The following is an 11,886-nucleotide window of genomic DNA, read 5'->3' as shown; positions in this document are numbered from 1 at the left end:
TTATTACAGAGAATCTCTTATTTATATTTCATCTGCAGAAAAATTACAAAAAGGATTAAGTATGTTGAAAAAAAAATACAAGTAGGTCTCGGGCCTCCTTAACACCCGTGCCGTGTCAGTTTTAAGAAGGGGTGTTAACACGGGTTAGCAAGCCTGTGGAGAACCCAGAGCCCTCGTGTGCTGCTGGCGGGGAGGTTAAAGGGTGCGGACCCCTTGGAAAACTGGTGGTTCCTTGAAAGTTAAACACGGAGTTACTATCTGGCCCAGCAGTTCCACTCCTGATTGCATATACACCCAGGGAATTAACAACACGCATCTGTACAAAACGTGTATACCAGTGTTCGTTGCCGATTTAGTCACGACAGCCAAAAGATGGAAACAGCTTATGTACACCATTGGCTAATGAATGGATAAACAAAATGTGGCACGGCCAGGCAATGGAATGTTATTTGGCAAGAAGCAGCAATAACACTGATACACGCTACAATGTGGATAAACCATCAAAACACTATACCAAGTGAAAGAAGCCATGTGTCACGAAGGCTACCTCTTGGATAATTCCATTAAAAAAAAATTGATTGAAAAGCATTTATGACTTACAAATTGCATTTTCTTTTCTTTTTAAAAAGTTATTTGTTTTTTAAGTTATCTCTGCACCCAGTGTGGGGCTCAAACTCACGACCCAGAGATCAAGAGCCTTATGCTCTTCTGACTGAGCCAGCCAGGTGCCCCTCTTCTGATTTTTTATACAATGTTGTTCATTTCAGGTATATAACATAGTGAGTGACACACTCTTTGCATATGTTCTGAAATGACTACCCCAGTAAGTCTAGTCACCATGGATGACTCCGTTTATTTGAAATATCCAGAACAGGCGAATGCGTGGAGACAGAGGTATTAGTGGTTACCTAGGTTGGGTCAGGGAGCAGTAACGGGTGTGACTGCTATTGGGTACAGGGTGTCTTTTTGGAGTGATGAAAATTTTCTGGAATCAGGTAGTGATGGTTGTATGATTTCGTGAATATACTAACACTCACTGAATTGTACGCTTTAAAATGGTTAGTTTTATAGTATATGAATTTTTGTTAATGTTTATTTTTGAGAGAGAGAATGCAAGCAGGGGAGGTGCAGAGAGAGAGAGAGGGAAACACAGAATGGGAAGCAGGCTCCAGGCTCTGAGCTGTCAGCAGAGAGCCCGACACGGGGCTCAAACTCACAGACCTCAAGATCATGACCCGAGTCAAAGTCAGATGTTCAACCAACCGAGCCACCCAGGCACCCCTATGGTATATGAATTTTATCTGGGAAAAAAACTGATGAATGCTTAATGTGTCAGAAGGTAACAAAAATTGCAGCATCCAGAGATAATCACTGCAAATATTTTGATGTAGATCCATCAGACTTATGCAAATATACATAAAAAATAAAATGGGGGGCACCTGAGCGGCTCAATCTGTTGGGCATCCGACTTCAGTTCAGGTCATGATCTCACGGTTCGTGGGTTCGAGCCCTGCATCGGGCTCTGCACTGACCGCTCAGAGCCTGGAGCCTGCTTTGGATTCTGTGTCTCTCTCTCTCTCTCGCTCTCTCTCTCTGCTCCTTCCCCACTCATGTTCTCTCTCTCAAAAATAAATAAACATTTAAAAAAATAATAAAATGGGATCATACAGCGCATGCTGCCGAGTGAACGTTTTATATTACTATCCTCTTAGGAAACTGCCTCGAACCATCGGCGGCTTCTACCTCTCAGTGTCCCCCAATGCCTGGCATTTCCACATTTCTCGTCATGTTCCTTCTCTTTCCAAAGCTCTTCTTCAGGAGGACTTTCAAACTGTTCCTCGGATCATCAGGGTACTTTGAATGCTTGCCGTCACAACCTGCCCTGTGTTATGAGATGCGCCATTGACACCTGTGATTTCAATGGCACTGATTCCGAAATCCATATTTCTACCTTGACTTTTATCCCATGTACTCGTCCTGCGTCTCCAAATGCCTACTGGAAATTCCCACTGGATATTCATCAGCGACGTTATCGTAGGACTAAAATCGAACTCATTAAACTTTCGATGCCACAGCCTGGAACAGCAGAAGATGGGCGAAGCTCTGAATCTTGAGAGACGAGTTCATGCCCACACTTAACCTTTCTGATTCAAGTCAGGCTTCCTGGAAGTTACGGAAAATGTACTTTGGCTGATTCAGACAGAAAAGGGATGTGAGGAGAGACATGTGGCAGCTTTCCCAACAAGCCGGAAGGAGGAGCCAGCCTGGGAAAGGCAGCAAGCAGGCAGTGTGGCGTTCCAGGAGCTAGCAGGTCTTAGGGATGCGAACAGGAGCTGGATACGGGACAGCCCCTGTCCACTCTGCCTAGCCTCGATTTCCTTAAGCCAAGAAAAATGGGGATAATTTGACCGCCCACCTCCTGGGATTGTAAGGAAGATGGAGCTGGTATTCCGGAAGATTCTTTGTAGACCATGAGCCCCTCCACAGGTGTTAAGGTTGTTTATACTACCAAGTGAGGTTTTTCCTTCCCATCTCTGTTCTGTTCCTGACCCTTTCACCTCTGTGCCCACTCAGTGTCCCTCCTCCCACCCCCTCCGTCCGTGGGTGCCCCCTCCCCCTCAGCGCCCCTTTTCCCACCAGCACCTCCAGATCCAAGCCCCGGGGTTTCTTCATCCTTCCTTCACCTTTCTCCCACCTTTCTCTTCCCCTCACCATTGGCACCTTAGAATTCAGGGGCAACAAAGGAAACCAGCATCTCCCAAGCTTGATTACACATTGGGCTCGCCTGGGGCAGACCTCCCAGGCCTTGTTCTCACACAAGCTTCTCGGGAGAGCACGGCAGGAACGGGCCCGCCCCCAGGAATCTACAAACCGAGTTTCTCGCCCAGAGTGCTAGCCCCCAGAAGAGGGTTCCGAATTGAAGCAAGTTTGGAAAACGCCGTCTCCTTCTAAAAGAGTCACAATTCAAGATGTCCTGCAGGTAAGATACCTGTGAAACAGTGCAAATGTCTAAGACTACGAGGTTGCGAAGCTGTCTCGTCCTGTGATCCTGTGATTTATACTAAGAGATACAGATTTGGTCTTGTTTCTGGCACAGAAGTTCCCCAGCCCTTGGAATTTCCTAAATGATGAGAGCAACAAAGGTGTCGTTTGTTATGTTAAGGAGGTGACTTTCGGACCCCACCTAAAGTTAGGGCTGGTTGGCAGGAGAACCCACCCTTACCCCCACCCCCACTCCACCCCCACCCCCGGCCACCACCACTTTGGGTGAAGGGCCAGGAGCTGGAGATTGAGTTCAATCACCAATGGCCAATGAGTTAATCAGCTGTGCCTGTGCAATGAGGCCTCCATGAAAACCCAAAAGGGGGTGATACAGAGGGCTCCCGGGTTGGTGAACAAATGGAGGCTGGGGGAGAGTGGTGCGCTCAGAGAGCGCGGAGGCTCCTGGCCTGTGCGTCTCCTCCCTCTGGCCCGTCCTGAGTCCTATCCTTTTATAATAAATTGGTCATCTAGTAAGTAAAATGATGCTGAGTTCTGTGAGCCCCTCAAGCAAATTAACCAAACCTGAGGAGGGGGGTCATGGGACCCTCAATTACAGCAGGCAGTCAGAAGTGTGGGTGACAACCTGGGCTTGTGACTGTCGTCGGAAGGAGGGGTGAGTGGGGGGTGTGGGGAGCAGTCTTGTAGGACTGAGCTCTTACTCCGGCTCCGATGCTATCGGGATAGAAAGTGTCAGAACTGATGAGTTGTAGGGCCTGCAGCTCGTGTCCCAAGAATTGCTTGTTGGTGTGGCGACACTCCCCCCAGTGGAACCCGTTTAGTCCCATGACGTCTATTAAAATTCTGCAAGGAGAATATTCTGAGAAACACATACATTGGGAAACCGTGGCCTATAGAATAAATTTGCCAAGGTTTTTGACCATTTGGCTCCAAGCTTTATCTTCCGTGCCTCTACATACACTTCCAACTGTTGCCAGACTCTCTGCCCTCCGACAGAACAGACTTCTCCTCCTCCTCCTCCTTCTCCTTTTTTGAGAGAGCGTGCAAACAAGCAGGGAAGGAGGGTCAGAGGGAGAGAGAGGGAAAGAGAGGGAATCCTAAGCAGGCTCCACACTCAGCGTGGAGGAGCCTGGCTCAGGGCTCGATCCCACAACCCTGGGATCACGACCCGAGCTGAAATCAAGAGTCGGACGCTCAATCGATGGAGGCACCCGGGCGCCCCAACGTAACAGACTGCTAAGCTCCCTGAATGCTGCCCTTTGTCCCGCCGAACCTTCTCCGACCGGCGGCTTTGCTGGTGTGACTGCCGTCCCCGCTCCCTGCCCGTGCACGTACTCCTCCCCTGGCCTCAGCTCAGGTCCCTCTTCCTCCACAAAGACGTCCAACCCCATCTCCACCCTCGGAACCGCTAATTTGGTTGACTGGTACCGCCTTGTGGCCCAAACGCCACGTGGTGTCTTGGGATCTACAGTCCGGAGCTTGAATTACCTCTGTAGTTGTGGGGGTTTATGTTTTGTCTCGTTACCGACCCTTTGCAGGCAGTGACCACGCGGAGGTTCTTTTTGTCTCTCTTCCTGGTGCGGGGCCCTCTGTACAGTAGGTGCCCAGTGCGCAGTTGTTGGCTGGCTTCGGGTCTCTTGGGACTCGTGGTTTTCGGATTTTCTCAGGCTGGTGCTGCCGGACCTCCTGGGACATGACGTCGGTCATTCTGGCGGGCAGAGTGCCAGGGCGGCCGTGAGAGGGGAGGGAAGGGGGGGAACCTGCTGGCTGACAGGGACCCAGGGAAGCGAGGGACAGGCCGAGCGTGTGGCCCAAGGAGGTGAGTTCTGGTGTGTCAGTCCCCCCTGTAGCCATCTGGGGGCCACGGTCTCAACAGCCCAAAGAGAAGGGGCTGGGTTTCAGCCTTGCCCCCTCGCGGCACCCCACTGTCCGTGTTCCCACCTCGCACCCCCTCCGCGGCCTCTTGGAGACTTGGCACTTCTAGTCGCTTCCGTAACGCCACCCACTCGTCTCCAGTCAGGATGTGACGCTCTCGCAGGGGAAGCTTCGAATCGGCTCCGATCCGTCAGGGGAGCGAGTTCACACATGGGTCTCGTGGCTCACAAGTTGCGGGTAATCCACCTCAGCTCTGAGGGTGGGGGCCTACCGTGTGTCCCGGGGGCTCCGGGGGCTCCCAGCCTCCAGCGTGCGGCAGGAGGGTCTGCAGGACTTCGTAAAGCGCACCTGGGCCCCACCCGGGGCCCGGGGCCGCTCTGGGAGATGCTGCGTGTCTGACAGGTTCCCAGGCGCCATCCGTGCCGCCGGCCTGGGGAGTTCGCGTGTTGAGGACGGTGTTTAGGCATCACCTCCTTCTGGCTCCCCCAGCCCTGTCACCTGCGGGAAACCTCTCCCTGCCAGAGTAGGGGGATCTCCGCGACTCCAGTGACTTCCCTCGTTCTGGAGATGGTTTGACTTCCATTTAGTCTCCGCTAATCCCCGTGTGGACGGATGGACAGTGGAGAGAGGGAGGAAACGAGGGACAGAAAGATACCAGAGCTGAGTAAATGGCAGATTCAGTATTGAGACCCTGGTCGCTCTGGTCGCAAACCTCTTTCTTTGAGCCACTCTGTCTGCTGTGTTCTCTTGGAAACTTTAATAAAGAACCTGTTGGCGGCTGGAGGCACCGGCCACTTCTCAGCCTCTTTGCTGGCAGGATGTCGGGGATATTTCAGACGAAACGATTCAAGTGAAACACTTAAGGCCTGACACATAACAAATATCCAACACCTTCACATGGAAGCTCATCTTAAAGCAAAGGGCTTAGAAGCACGGGCGCTAGGGGCGCCTGGGTCGGTTAAGCGTCCAACTCTGGGTTTTGACTCCGGTCGTGATTGAACGATTCGTGGGTCTGAGCCTCACATCAGGCTCTGTGCTGACAGTGCAGAGCCTGCTTAGGATTCTCTCTCTCTCTCCTCTCTCTGCCCTCTCTCCTGCTCATGCTCTCTCTCTTTCTCTCCCTCTCTCTCTCCCTCCCCCCGCACCCCACCCCACTCGTGTGTGCATTCTCTTTCTCTCTCAAAATAAATAAATGTTAAAAAAAAAAAAGCATTGGAAAGGCACATCATATAAGCCCATCTCATCGGGGTTATTCTGAATGCTTCCTGCACCTGAGTGTGGGAGTCAGAGTCACAGTCCTGTGTTACTTTTTTTTTAAGTTTATTTATTTTTGAGAGACAGAGAGACAGAGCGTGAGTGGGGGAGTGGCAGAGAGAGAAGGAGACACAGAATCCGAAGCGGGCTCCGGGCTCCGCACCGTCAGCACAGGGCCCGACGCGGGGCTCGAGCGCAGGAACCGCGAGATCATGACCTGAACGTCATCGGGTCAGATGCTGAACCGACTGAGCCACCCAGGCACCTCACTGTGTTTCAGATCTTGACCAAACCTAGTCCTTAGTTCTGTGAGCTGAAACAAATGATCTCACTTTTTTTCATCTGTTAAGTGGGGATAATGATAGTATCTACTTCGTAGGACGGTTTTGTGGATTACACGAGTGAAGCTGTTCTTGCAAAGCATCACAACAGTGCCCAGCACGCACCGTGTGCGGGAGGTATTAGCCGGTGCTACACGGGGACTTGACAGCCACAAATCTGTTAGGTGAGCGCAAAACTGCACAGACGAGTAAGAGCCCTACGAGACAACAGACTCTCATGGCCTCAACCGCTGAAGTTCTTGGCCTCGATTGCTACGGCAACGCACCCCGTGTTTCATTTTTCTTAGGTAGCCATTCTCCAAATCCCAATGGCCCGCATGGTATTGTTTTTGAACTGATGTGTCAGATGCACTTACACCTCAGATGGGCTTCTCGTTGTCTGGCAGCTAATACATTTTTTATAAAGCATCGTCTCCAGTTTCCTCTCAAGCTACCGAGAGGATACCTTTTCCTGTTACGCCGTTGAGCGGGGTTTTTCTCTTTTTCCTTTCAAAGGAGAGCATTAACGTCCAGAGTCCAGAAAGTAGGTTCAACGTACATATTGTTGGAGTAACGAGTTGAAGTTTTCACTGGAGCTTAGGTGACATTTCAGAGGCCTGTATTCCAAGAGGCTACAGTGATATTTCAGGTATTCCTAACAGTATCCGAGGGGCAGGCAGGACATATTCACAGATACATAGACCACTGGGCCTTTTCTTTCTTTACCTTTATTTTCCTTTTAGAAAAAGATACCCGTGTACTTTGGAAAACATACACAAATAATTTCTTAAAATCGCATACAATTCTATCACCCAGAGATAACCACTGTAAAAACTTCTCTTTCCTTTCCATGTGTATAAATACTTCTTTTTCAAAATGTGAGTAGGCTGACAATAACACATCATCTGTACCTTTTGATCTTTTGTATTTATTTTGAGAGAGAGAGAGAGAGAGAGAGCGCACGCAAGGGAGGGGCAGACAGAGAGAGAATCCCAAGCAAGCTCCACGCTGGCAGCACAGAGCCCGACACGGGGCTTAGTCTCACGACTGCGAGATCATGACCTGAGCAGAAACCAAGAGTCAGACGCTCAACCGACTGAGCCGCCCAGGCGCCCTCGTCTGCATCTTTTTAAAGCTGTTGGTAGCTGTAGACATACATATTTTGGAAATGCTGCAACTTGTCTGTGTTTGTAGTTACTCACAGCTACTGTTAGTTCTAACCTTATAACTGTGTCTCTGAAATTAAGACGTATGATCAGGCCGAACGTACTGTTTGACGGTGATTCGCCACTAACATTCCCCTGGGGCCTTAACTATTCTACACTACTAAAAAAAAAAAAAAAAATCTTTAAAATAATCTCCCTTCTCGTCGCAAAAGCAGCACGTTCCCTAAAGGAAAATTATTTTAGGTAAACAACAGGAAGAACATTTTGAAGCACCTGTAATCTCACCGTCCAGAGCCAACTGTCACCAGCACTTCGATGTGTGTTCTCTTAGACTTTTTTCCTATGAGTTTGTGTATTCAAAAAGAGAAAGGGAGCTCCTACGGTACCTATTGTTCTGGGACCTGCACTCTTTCCACTGATTGATTGTGGATCTCCAGGCACAACATTTAAACTGGCTGCGTAGTATTCCGTCTTGAGGGTGTATTGGAATTTAAACTCCTGTCGGACACTGTAAATTGTTTCTGTTGGTTGGTTTATTTTAACTATGTGTGATGAACACCCTGTGGCTCTGTGGCTCGATCTTTGGGCGAATCTTTATTGCTTTCAGAACAGTTCCTTCAAGCAGAATTGCTGGGTCAAAGGTTTTAAACCAATTTCATTTATGTTGCCAACCGCCCTCAGAAATACTGTACTAATTAACATGTCTATTAGTGGTGTCTAAGTTCCTTTCAATACCAGAAACACTCCTGCTACTTTTCTTTCAAATTCTCTCAACTGTATGAATAACTACAATATTTCAGACTACTCTTGTAATATGCCTTTCCTGGTTTATTTTTTTTTTTTCTTGGTCTAATTTTAGCATTTAAGAAATTTATTTTGAGAGAGAGACAGCAAGCACATAAGCACGAGCAGGGGTGGGGGCAGAGAGAGGGAGAGAGAGAATCTCAGGCTGGATCCATGCTGTCAGCTCAGCATGGGGCTTGATCCCATGAACCAGGAGATCATGACCGGAGCAGAAATCAAGAGTCAGACGCTTAACTGACTGGGCCACCCAGGCGCCCCAATTTCAGCATTTTAATATTTATTGGCTATTTGATTTATAAGAGTTGGGCATGCGGTAAGTATCGTCTTTCTTAAAAACCATTTATTCTGCAAATATTTTTCTCATGTTTGTCATTTGCTATTAAATTTTGCAAAACTTTGAAACTATGATTTTACTATGATCTTCATGTTTGGGAAATCCTTTCCTCAGGCTTAGATAACTATTAACTTAAAATTGCCTAGTATTTTTATTATTTGTTTTGCTTAAATCCTTGAAGTATCTGGAATCAATTGCCACATACAGGGTAAGGTAGGAGGGTCTAATTTTATTACTAGTTGTTAACAACATCTTTATTGGGATAGAATTCACCTACATAAAATTCATGTGCTATATACTGAATGTTCATGTAGAAGTCTTTGTGTGCACATGTTTTCAGTTCTCTTGGGTATATTCTAGGTCTTACAGTAACTCTATGTTTAACTTGTGGAGGAATTGCCAATCTGTTTTCCAAGGAGCCTGCACCATTTTACATTCCCACGAGCAATGTTTCAGGGGTCCAATTTCTCCACATTCATACAACACTTCTGTTGTCTGTCATTTGATTACAGCCTTCTCTGTGGGTGTGAAGTGGTTTTGATTTGCATTTCCCTAATGACTGTGATGTTGAGCATCTTTTCATATGCTTATCAGCCTATTGGCCATTTATATATCTTTCGAGAAGTCTGTTCAAATCTTTTGCCCATTTTTAAATTGGGTTATCTTTTTATTTTTGAGTTGTGAAACTTTTTATATATTCTAGATACCAATTCTTTATCAGATCTATGTTTTGCAAATCTGTTCGTCCCTTCTGTGAGTTGTCTTTTGGTTTTCTTTGCAGCACAAAAATGTTTCATCTCGGGGCTCCTGGGTGGCTCAGTCAGTTGAGTATCTGACTTGATTTTGACTCAGGTCATGATCTCACGGTTTGTGAGATTGAGCTCCATGTTGGGCTCTGCACTGTCCGTGTGGAACCTGCTTGGGATTCTCTCCCCCACCCCCACCAACCCCCACTCCACCATGCATGCTCTCTCTCTCTAAATAAGTAAATAGAAACTTTAAAAGAAAGCGCTTCATTCCACGATGTTCCACTTATCCACTTCTGTCGCTTGTGCTTTTGGTGTCCTATCCAAGAAACCATTGCTTGACCCAAGAATATGAAGATCTACTTCTCTGTTTTCTTCTTGGAGTTGCATAGTGTTAGCTTTTACATTTAGGGCTATGATGCATTTTGTCAATTTTGTTTTTACAAATGGCTGGCCAGTTGTCCTCGACACGATTTACTGGATCATTTTTCCTTTCCCACCAAGTAAAATGGCACTGGTAGAACCAACAGCTAATTGCCCCCAGTAATTCTCTGCAGTAGTAGAAGAGATACACGCCCAAGATCACATTTTCTTCAGGACATCGTTTCCCTCCACCAACTTTTCCCCACCATTCCATAGGCTCCAATAGAAACCTATGCTGGTGAACCACATTAACATGGTTGACCTCATGGATGTGGATGTCTCCTAGGGGGTGCAGAAGGATAGGACTGGGTTTCTGGATGACCTCATGGAGCAGAGCTACCAACCAACACTGTGGACCACCCACCCGCTTCTGGGCTGTGATGAGTTAGAGAAAAACATCTGCATGTCATTTGAACCACTTTATATTTAGGCCTTTTTGTTACTACCCTTAATATATGCTGTATGTCGATCTAGGCGAGATTTTCCTTAAATTCCCATAATATTTTATTGATCTAAACTACAGCTGCAATTTCTGAAGTTTTATATGTTTAAATGAGGGAACGAGGGGAAGGGAGTAAATCTCTCTCAGTTTCCAAAGCATTTCTTGGCTCTCCTGCGTTCAATCTGTCCAATGAATTCAGACTAATTTTGTCAACTTTCACCACCTCCTCCTTCCCACCTCCAAAGTCACTGGGTACTTTCCAATCAAAAGTCGTTTCTTGGTCTTTGAGAGTTTGTTCGTTTTCGAAAGTTGTGTGTTGTTACAGTAGCCAAGGTGTGACCAAGGCTCTTGTCACTTAATACGGGCAGCAGCCAGTGTCTAGGGGGTCAGCCCGATGTTAAAATACGCCCACTTCACCTCCACTGGGAGCCGGTCTCATGAGGACATGGTGAGGGAAAGACCAGCTGTGGGTGTCTCCCCCCAAGGAACACCCACACAACGGAGGGGGTAGGACAAACATGCGCGAACAGCATTTGACGCGAACCATAGATACAAAACCTTCGCCACGAGGGTCAAGGCTGCCCACAGCTGTAGGTCTGTGTTACAGGGAGAGTCGGGGAGAGGAGGGGAAGGAGGCGGCATAGCTTCACACAGTGAAATACCTCCCTCGGGGACCACGCAGTGTCACAGCGTTCATTGCAAGGGGGGACGGGGTCAGCGCGGGAGTTGTTAATTGAGTCGCTCCTGATTTCCCTTATCCGGTGGTTAGAAACACATCTCTTTTGGAGGACGTTTAATTCAGTAACAGATGGAGAAAGTGCCGTCCGCTGTAACGTATTCTCTCTTTCTCTGCATTGCGAGAGTACAGCAGCAAGTAGTTTTTCTACCAGAATATGCATTTGGTCCACCACTTCATTGAACCAATTTAGGACGCTCAATTTCCTTTGTAAAATTGATTTTCACTCCATATTCACATCGAGGGCCCTCCACTTTCTGAATCTGTTACGGCATCGTGGTGGGGAGTAGGAACAACCAGAAGTCGAGACAGCTAGTGTCTGAGCAGTTTCTCCACTGCGCGTGCTCCCATCAGCTTCATGTTTGGAAAGTATTTTATTTTATTTTATTTTATTTTTTTAAACATTTATTTATTTTTGAGACAGAGAGAGACAAAGCATGAACAGGGGAGGGTCAGAGAGAGAGGGAGACACAGAATCTGAAACAGGCTCCAGGCTCTGAGCTGTCAGCACAGAGCCCGACGTGGGGCTCGAACTCATGGACCGCGAGATCATGACCTGAGCCGAAGTCGGCCGCTTTACCGACTGAGCCACCCAGGTGCCCCGGAAAGTATTTTAAAGGAATTATCTGAAGTAGCTGAGTTTCAGAATTTAGGTTTAAAATGTCCCTCAATTTCTCAGCATTAGCAGATAAAAATGGCCAAAAAGAAAAAAAAAAAAAAAGCGCAATTGAAAAGGCCCTTAAGTATCAAATCTGTTTGTGACATCAGCGTACTATCCCGCCCGGG

This window comes from Panthera pardus, unplaced genomic scaffold, assembly GCF_024362965.1.
Source record: "Panthera pardus isolate Hobbes unplaced genomic scaffold, ASM2436296v1 HiC_scaffold_6, whole genome shotgun sequence".
Classification (NCBI taxonomy): domain Eukaryota; kingdom Metazoa; phylum Chordata; class Mammalia; order Carnivora; family Felidae; genus Panthera; species Panthera pardus.
This window is presented reverse-complemented; position numbering follows the sequence as displayed.